The sequence below is a fragment of the Brassica napus genome, unplaced genomic scaffold (assembly GCF_020379485.1).
Source record: "Brassica napus cultivar Da-Ae unplaced genomic scaffold, Da-Ae ScsIHWf_476;HRSCAF=728, whole genome shotgun sequence".
Lineage (NCBI taxonomy): Eukaryota > Viridiplantae > Streptophyta > Magnoliopsida > Brassicales > Brassicaceae > Brassica > Brassica napus.
The window spans coordinates 1-8,580 of record NW_026016550.1 but is presented as its reverse complement, the minus strand read 5'-3'; the positions used below and the strand labels follow the sequence as shown (position 1 = coordinate 8,580).

Sequence of the window (8,580 nt, the reverse complement as noted above, 5' to 3'; positions counted from 1 at the left end):
TGTTTAAACTCCTTTTGCAGTTAAAGACCCAAGTGCATGACCGGTAGACATACTCAGAGCAATACACAGGGGGATTTAGTTTAGCTTACAAACCAGGAACTCGCAAGCTTAGAAAGAACAAACCATCAACAAAGATCAATCACTGCAGCAATGGGCGATTTCGGCACTCCGGATCAAATGGCCGCGTCTATGCAACAGATGCAACAGCAGATGCAACAGATGCAAGAGTTACAGCAAACACTCACCGCACAGCAACTGGCTGCGCAGCAAGAACAACCTGTCCCAATCGGTGAGAGGAACTTACCGCGTAACATCCCTGCTACACGCTCTGCTATCGCTCCACCACCATGCCAAAGAGCAGACTTTGAGATAAAAACCGGCATGATCAATCATGTCCAGAGAAAGATGTTCCATGGACTGCCAGCTGAGATACCAATGGAACACATTGAAGCTTTCGAGGAGATATGTAGCTTCACTCGTGCAAACGGCGTCCCACCCGACTACATCAAATGCATGCTGTTTCCATTCTCTCTAGCGGACAAAGCTTCACGATGGCTCAAGCAGTTACCTACAGGTTCCCAACTTCGTGGGAGCAGGTTAGATCAGCTTTCTTGGGACATTTCTACACGAAAGCCAAAACAGCTGCTTTGAGGAACAAGATCTCCTCCTTCAAGCAGCTCGCCGATGAACCTTTTAACGAAGATTGGGAACGATTCAATGATACCCTCAGAGAGTGTCCTCATCACGGGTTCGACGATGACCATGTTCTAGGAATCTTCTACGATGGAGTGGAATGGGAGTTCCGCAATGCTCTGAATGCAGCGAGCAATGGAGATTTCATGACTCAAGAACGAGTACATCTTAGTAGCTGTTGACTACGTTTCTAAGTGGGTGGAAGCAATAGCCAGTCCCACAAATGACGCAAAAGTGGTAATTAAGATGTTTAAAACCATAATATTCCCAAGATTTGGAGTACCCCGCGTGGTCATTAGTGATGGGGGTAGTCACTTCATCAACAAGATCTTCGCTGGTCTACTGAAGAAGAACGGCGTGCAACACAAGGTAGCCACGCCATATCACCCTCAAACTAGTGGGCAAGTCGAAGTTTCCAACAGAGAGATCAAGACCATCTTGCAGAAAACAGTCAGCACAAGCCGTAAGGATTGGTCGCTCAAGCTAGACAACGCTCTCTGGGCCTACAGAACAGCCTACAAAACACCTATTGGGACTACTCCTTACAATCTGGTATACGGTAAAGCTTGTCACTTGCCGGTCGAATTGGAATATAAGGCAGCCTGGGCTGTGAAACTACTCAACTTCGACATCAAACCAGCAGCAGAGAGACGATCCATGCAGATTCACGAGCTGGAGGAAATTAGGCATCTAGCCTATGAAAGCTCTAAGATCTACAAAGAGCGAACTAAAGCTTACCACGACAAGAGGATCATCAGCCGGAACTTTCAACCCAAGGATCAAGTGCTCCTGTTCAACTCAAGGCTACGATTGTTCCCTGGAAAGTTGCGATCTAGGTGGTCCGGACCATTCACCATTAAAGAAGTCTGCCCCCATAGAGCTGTTGTGTTGCTGAACACGAAAGGGGAAGAATTTGTGTTGCTCCGCGAAGGTAAGTCTCAGGACCCAAAAAAATAAAAATAAAATTAAAAAAAAAACTGATTTTGTTTTATGATCTAATTTAATTTTGTAAAATGGAGAGAAACCCTAGAAAGTGGGAAGTGGGGCACGAAGTGGGCCTATAAAAAGAGGAACCTTCCCTATCTCTTTCCCATTTCCACAAAACTTGCCTCCTCCATCGCCCCACACCCCTTCCTTTTCAAAACCTTAAACTCTTTCAACTTCTTCTACTTTTTTTGAGTTTTACGGTTTCTATTCGCTTGGATTTCGAACTATTTGGCTAATCTGCAGGATTCCACCATCCCCAATCGAACGGTAAGAGGCGAAATCACACTGTGATTCTCGGCCTACAAATCTTTTTGTCTTCTCTTCTTTGCGCTTGAATAGATCGATTTTAGGGTTTATTACATTAAAAATCGACCTCTCCTTTTGCTGCTAGGATGGTTAATAGAAGAATAGATGAGATTTGTTAGATTAGATGGAAAGTGATAACCTTTGAGCCACTGTTTTAATTTGCACATGCATCGATTGATAAGATATGGATTTTGGTATCTAATTGAATCGATTTTTGATTGGCAAGTAGAATGAAAGTATCATGTATTCCAAGAGTGATTGTATTTGGTTCGCAATTGTCAATTGCTTGTTATCTCTACATTGGGTTGTGGATTAGCTTGGATAGAGCAACTAAAAAGAGAGAAAAAGCTCCCAACATTATCTACAAAACCCAATCGAATGGTACTAACTCTTTCCTTTGGTTATGTTCTACATATGGCTCCCAAACGCACCAAGGCAGCATCTAAAATCAAGCCACCATACGCTAGGGGTGAACCGGAAGATTACACTGTCCCATAAACTTACCCATGGCCAACAAAAGAGGGACCTTCGATCCCCATCACAGACCCAAACATCCCTAAGAAATCGGAGACAAGGTGGGATAAAGAAGCCTGACGCCGCTACAACACTCTGCTCAACACCAACTTCTTCCCGACGCGTTTCGTCGACGCCGGAGCCTTGAGCGATTTAGGCTTGCATGAGGACTTACATGCAGTTCTCCACGTGTTGGGAATAGCTGATCTCTGTCACCGAACTCATGCACTGTATCGTTATCTGGTAAGGCAAGTCCTCGCCACCGCAGAGCTAACCTTCAAAAGGCCCGTTTCCCAATCTTTGAGGAGGCTTACTTCACGTTCTTTGCAAGCGGTGTCAAGCACTCCATCAGCTTGGAAGCACTGACTGAGGTCTACGAGATGTCCGAGGAGTACACTCAAACTTCTTTTCCTAGGAAGTTTATTCCAGAACAGGCATTCTGGAAATTCATTGCTTCAGGGGATTTCAAATCCCGATCAGCCAGTCAGTCTCACATCCGTAACCCTGTTCTGCGCATTACTGCTAAGGTCCTGAGCAATCTGCTCTTCACGAAGGACCAGACTTCCAATGTCACACGTGGAGAGTTACAGATGCTGTGTGCGGGTGTTGAGGACGAACTCAAATCCTCCGACGTAGGAGTTCCAACCGCACCAATGACAACCAGTCCCGGTTGTGTGCTTGTTCAGATGTTTGTGGACAAGAAAGCTAGAGTGGTTAAGGGTTCTTTGAAGAAAGACCGTTCTGGGAGTTTACTTACTCCTCTCTTCCGCCACTTGGAGATCGATCTTAGTGTCTACCATGTAACGAGACAGCGGCGTTCATTGACATCCCTTACCTGATCAACTGCCAGATGCTCCGCGACGAGAACACCTATAGCTTCCTTAGTCGGGATGGGTGAAACCTCTACTGCAACCTCTACCGATCATCACTTCGCTGAATGAAGTGACCAACATCTGCTTCATCCCTGATGCTAAGTATCTCTGCCCTGACCCAGGGGCATCTTACCGCGATGATGTCATGGATGATGTTGAGTTTGTCCGCACTGATGGAGGCGACAGTGAATATGATCTAGGCCCACTTGATGACGACGCCGATGACGCAGCTTACCGTCACTGGATGGTAGAGTCTCAACGCAAGAACAACAGCCTCATGAAGAGGATACTATAGGCGATCACGGGAGGATGCATCGGAACTCCGAGCACAGCTGAACCTCGTCAAGACCAGCCTACACAGCGCATACATCGTCCAGGGAAGGAGCCAGCAGGAACAGCAGGAAGTGACGAAGATACTCCATGGGCCACTCCACGCAGAAGGAACAGGCGTTCTGCGGGCCAGTCCGAGAGCGATGATACTGACTAGGCAGTCTCCTAGTTCAATATCCATTGTTATATCCGTTTGGGCTATTCCTTTTTCTGTTTCTGTTTCCTGCACTTGTTTCTTTTAAGCCTTCCTTTCATTTATTTTCTCACCAGAGACGATGAGAAGTAAGTCTGGGGGAGGCGATTATCTGCTACTAATCGTTTACCTTTGGTTTTTATGTTTAGAGTCAGTCCGCTTTGATGTCTTTATCGAGCCAGTTTGTTAAGATCGAGTCAGTCCAAACTTTGTGGGAATCAGGACCTTATTCTATGATGTGTATTAACCACCCTCGTGCTTTAATTCATCTTATTCAGTGACCTTAGTAGAAGCGACAGACACACATGTGGATCTAGAACAGCCTGATATTACATCATCTTGCTCTCCTGAAGCTTTCAGCATGTCGAGGTTACTCTGAAAAGACTTAACTCCATCTAACTTGAACTTAATCTTGACAGAAATTCTTCTTTTTATGGGCGTTAGATTAGGGTTTAACGTAATCAAACACTCAGGATTTCTTATTCTTTTTACCTATCTTGCTGATCCTGAGAGGCTAGCTCATCTTTAGATAGTACCCACCTTAAGACCCTGAAGCCTTTGTTTCGCCCTCATGCATTTGCTATTTAGTATCTTATGTGCAGATATGTACAAAAGGGCCGGAGAGGAAAGGATCGACACAGTCTCTCACTCGTTGATGCAACAGAAGTTTCAGTTGAAGAACAGGCAGAAGCACATGGAACAGCCGCTCCGCTGCCGATGACTTAGCTAAGAGGATAAGAGAGATAAGAATGAATGTAAAGTCAAGAACTCCAGTGGCATGTCTTTATCACCATTGTTACCTCCTGCTTCGACACCATCACCCAGAAAAAAAAAATTTGTATTTGCTTATTATACTTCAAGATATGGTGATGAAGGAGGATAAGGTTCTAAAGGAAGGACAGACGGCACTGGTAAAATAGAAGGAGTCTAAAAAGAAAGAAGAGAGAACCATGCAGAGCAGAGCAACTGTTCCTGAAGAAGAACATGCAAAAACGAGTTGAGGCTGTGGACATCAATGGATCTATCCTCTCTTGCAATTTTGCGCGATATCCTGCATCCTCTACAAAATTTGGTAGCCCTTAAACACTGATTAGCTCCATTTAAACACAAAAAGGCATGTTTCATACCTAGACCGTTACCCTACCTAATGCCTATGATGAGAAGCTCATGCTACTCTTAATTGAACTTAAGGAGTTTTGTCTGGAAGGTTTTAACTTTGGCAGGTATGAGATACAGAGTATGGGGCCGATTTTGAACAGCAGTCAGTGGGGTTTTGGTAAGGGTGTGTTGTCCTAGTTTTACTACTTGTATGGTTCAGAGATTCGTGGTTAAAGTATGGTTGTTTAGAATAGGAGAGTTCCCACGCTTTCAAACCCTTCTCTCAGTTCTTGGTACTTGATTTTGTTTGAGGACAAACAAGGATCTAAGTCTGGGGGAGTTGATATATTGTGTTTTTGGCCCATTATATGTATGATTTACTAATAGTTTTCAAGGTTTTATCGAGTCTGTTTAGTCCTTCTCGAGTCATAACAGGTCTGGAATTGCATTGGATGGGAAATGGACCATCTAGAGGAAAAGAAGAGAGAAAAGTATGATTTGGGGTCTTTTACATGGAACAGCCATGCGGAGCAGCCTGAGTGCATGTTCCAGCGACAAAGAATAAAAAGGAAGTTTCCAATTATTTCGGGATTTGCCCTAGATTTCCTATTTCTTTCCTTTAGCCGCCTGTGGTTCGTATATATATAGTTTCCTATTTATTACTTTAGACCTACCTTAGTTTTTACGCAAGAAAGACTAGAGAGCTTTGAATTTGGCGATTTGCCATTGTAAGGGAGACGGCTCCATCTATCTCATAGAGAAGATCATCCTGAACCCTCTTGTTACCATGATTTATTATTACGCAGTATTATTCAGAAATCATGGTTCTCTGTTCTTGTGTAATGTCTGAGTAGTCACCCAGTTAGTTTAGGGGTTCTTAGGGTTTGGAATCGTGAGCTAAGTTTAAATAAGTTATCTAAAGATTGTCTACATTCATATCTGTTCTTATTGCTTGCATCAAACTGATCACTTAGTGCATGAACTAGGGTTAATCAATTTAGCTAGCCGTTGATTGATAACTTGACATGATTTGAATGAGCTTTGCATCCCTAGTCAGCGAGAGTAGATATTAGAGTGCATTGTGAACCTATCGGACTTGATCTCTAAGGCTTGCTCGCGCGTCTTGACCCAAACGAGAGTTTAGGTATCAAGACCGACTTGTAAAGAAATCGATACCACGAGAATGGATCCATTCTACATGAGTGATCCGAGTTTAGGCTTGCTGATTAATTGAACTTGAGTAATAGCTTGGCTTACGAGCTCCTTATCTGGAGAAGAAACCCTAGACTAGCGCTTTAAACCAATTCGAAAACAACCTAATCTAGTTATTTGTTCTTTACGTTATTTACATCTTTTAAATCCCCACTTCGTTTTAGCTTAATTCTGATCCCATAGAGATAAAGTGTAAACTGGTCCTCTGGAATTGAATCTAAACATATTAAAACTACACTGTTAACTTGACAGTAGACAAAGATCCAATTTTAGTGTATCAACCATATATATATATATATACTCCTAGGGCCCAACAGAATCATTCTTCCTCCACATAAGGGACACCGACAATCCCTTCACTATTACACCACACAGGCATAGACGCTCGGGAATCGCCCAGTCACGGTCCTCAATCGGAATCGCTGTGCCCCGGTCCCCTATTGGACTCGCCGGGGCTGTCATATCCACGTGTGACACTCAGCCTTGGTGATCAAGCCAAGTTAAACCGAGCCCACCACTTTCCGGACCACGACCGGCTTAGTGGTAGCATTTGAGGAAGCAATGACCTGCAAACTACTACTAGAACCACCACGACATTCTCACACAACAGTATCAACACGTGGTACACACTATAACAACATATCATAATCACACAATCACAATAATGCGGGTGCTTAGACTAGTCTTGCTATCCACTTAGCCCAGACATGGTCTCAAGCCTCGGATCCACAAACTTACACCTAGACCGGTCCGGCTATCCTAGATCGGAAGCCGTCTCCGATGTCCGGAACCTACATTAAAAATTTGTTAACAAACAATTAACCGTGAGTCACAATGATTAAGCGATGTGGCTCGACTCATTGATTCCGGATGTTGACCAAGCCCCTTTTATCCCCCCCAAATCTTCGTCTGGGTACCGTGATGTTAAATCCCAAAACCTAACCTCAATGTCTTTAATGAAATGGTCTGGACTGATCAGAACTCGGAAATAACCTTCTTTCTCTTCTGGACAGTCTTTCGGAACTTCCCAGCAGTTTATCAGTTTTCGAAAAATGTCTATATTTCTAAAGCATCTCACTTCTTTCTCTCTCTCTCTCTTTCTCTCTCTCTCTCTTTCTCTCTCTAATCCACGTTTTAGAGTGTTCTTGGTATGTCGGAATGAGTAAAAATGAACAAGGGTAGCTAGGTATATATAGAAAGTTCCGACCAATAAGAATGAGCCACCCGATCGCCTGTGTGTCGTCCTGCATGCTTCCGGTCGCATGCATGGCGACACATGGGCGTCCACATGCCATGTTGTATGCTCTCTAGCCATTACAGAAGACACCTCCACTTCCACTTGCCCTTAAGCATGTCTAGTGTTCATGCATCGCGACACACAGACCTCTGCATGTCGGTTTGCATGCGCAGATTGCAGGTATTGCGACACCTCGTGCTTCTATGTGTCAAGCTGCATGGAACTGCTTCATGCACGTCTACACCTCCTTCCTGTGTTGACACAAATCAGGTTAAATGGTTGACACCACGTCCTGATCCCTTAGATCAAGCCACCTCGAGCTTCTCGGTTGATTTGCACGATTTCGGCCCTTCTGGTGAATTTTCGTCGCACGATCAATCCCAAATATTTTTCCGCTCCCGTTCTGATAAGCTAAATATTTTTAATAGACTCCAGACTAACCTTAACCTTGAGGATAAAAATTTCCCGAGCCTTCGGCTTCCCGAGAAATTCCATAAAACCGAAATTATGGTTTTTTTTTTTAAGACGGGGTATTATATTCTCCTCCCCTTATTTGAATCCGTCCCCGAATTCTCTAAGGATCCGGTGATCCCCCTTCTTCCATCACGACATCTTCGTGGAAGAACTCTGGATGCAACACTTTGAATCTTGATTCATCCTCCCAGGTCACAACTACACGGTTCCGCTTGCCCCAGAAAATTTAGACTTGAGGAATTTCTCGATTCTTCAATCTTCGTATCCGACATTCACCTATTCGGATTGGTCCCTCTGGATAAGTGAGGTTTGTTTGCTGGTTTTTGATTTGCTCTGTCTCAATGCAGCATTGATACGTGAAATATCAGATATATTTGCATCTCTTCAGGTAGGTTGAGACGATAAGCTACCTCTCTGATTCGTTGTATAATCTGGTAAGGCCCAATGAATCTTACCGCTAGTTTCCCGACCTTCCCGAATCGGTCCTTTTCTTTTTGAGCTGACACTTTCAGATAAACCCAACCACCAATATTGAACATCACTTCTCTCCTTGATTGATCGGCATATCTTCTTTGTCTATCTGCGCTTTCTTCATATTGGTTTGAATGATCTCCAACTTTTTTTCATTGTCTTTTCTACAATTTTGGGTGAATGAAAACTCTCTA

At 43.9% G+C, this 8,580-nt stretch overlaps 1 non-coding gene across 1 annotated transcript; it reads right to left on the bottom strand.

Annotated features, from left to right (window-relative positions):
- Positions 1–644: 644 nt before the first annotated feature.
- Positions 645–751, bottom strand: LOC125604154. The gene has a single exon (XR_007336003.1). It is a non-coding gene; the product is annotated as a small nucleolar RNA R71 (small nucleolar RNA).
- Positions 752–8,580: the final 7,829 nt, after the last annotated feature.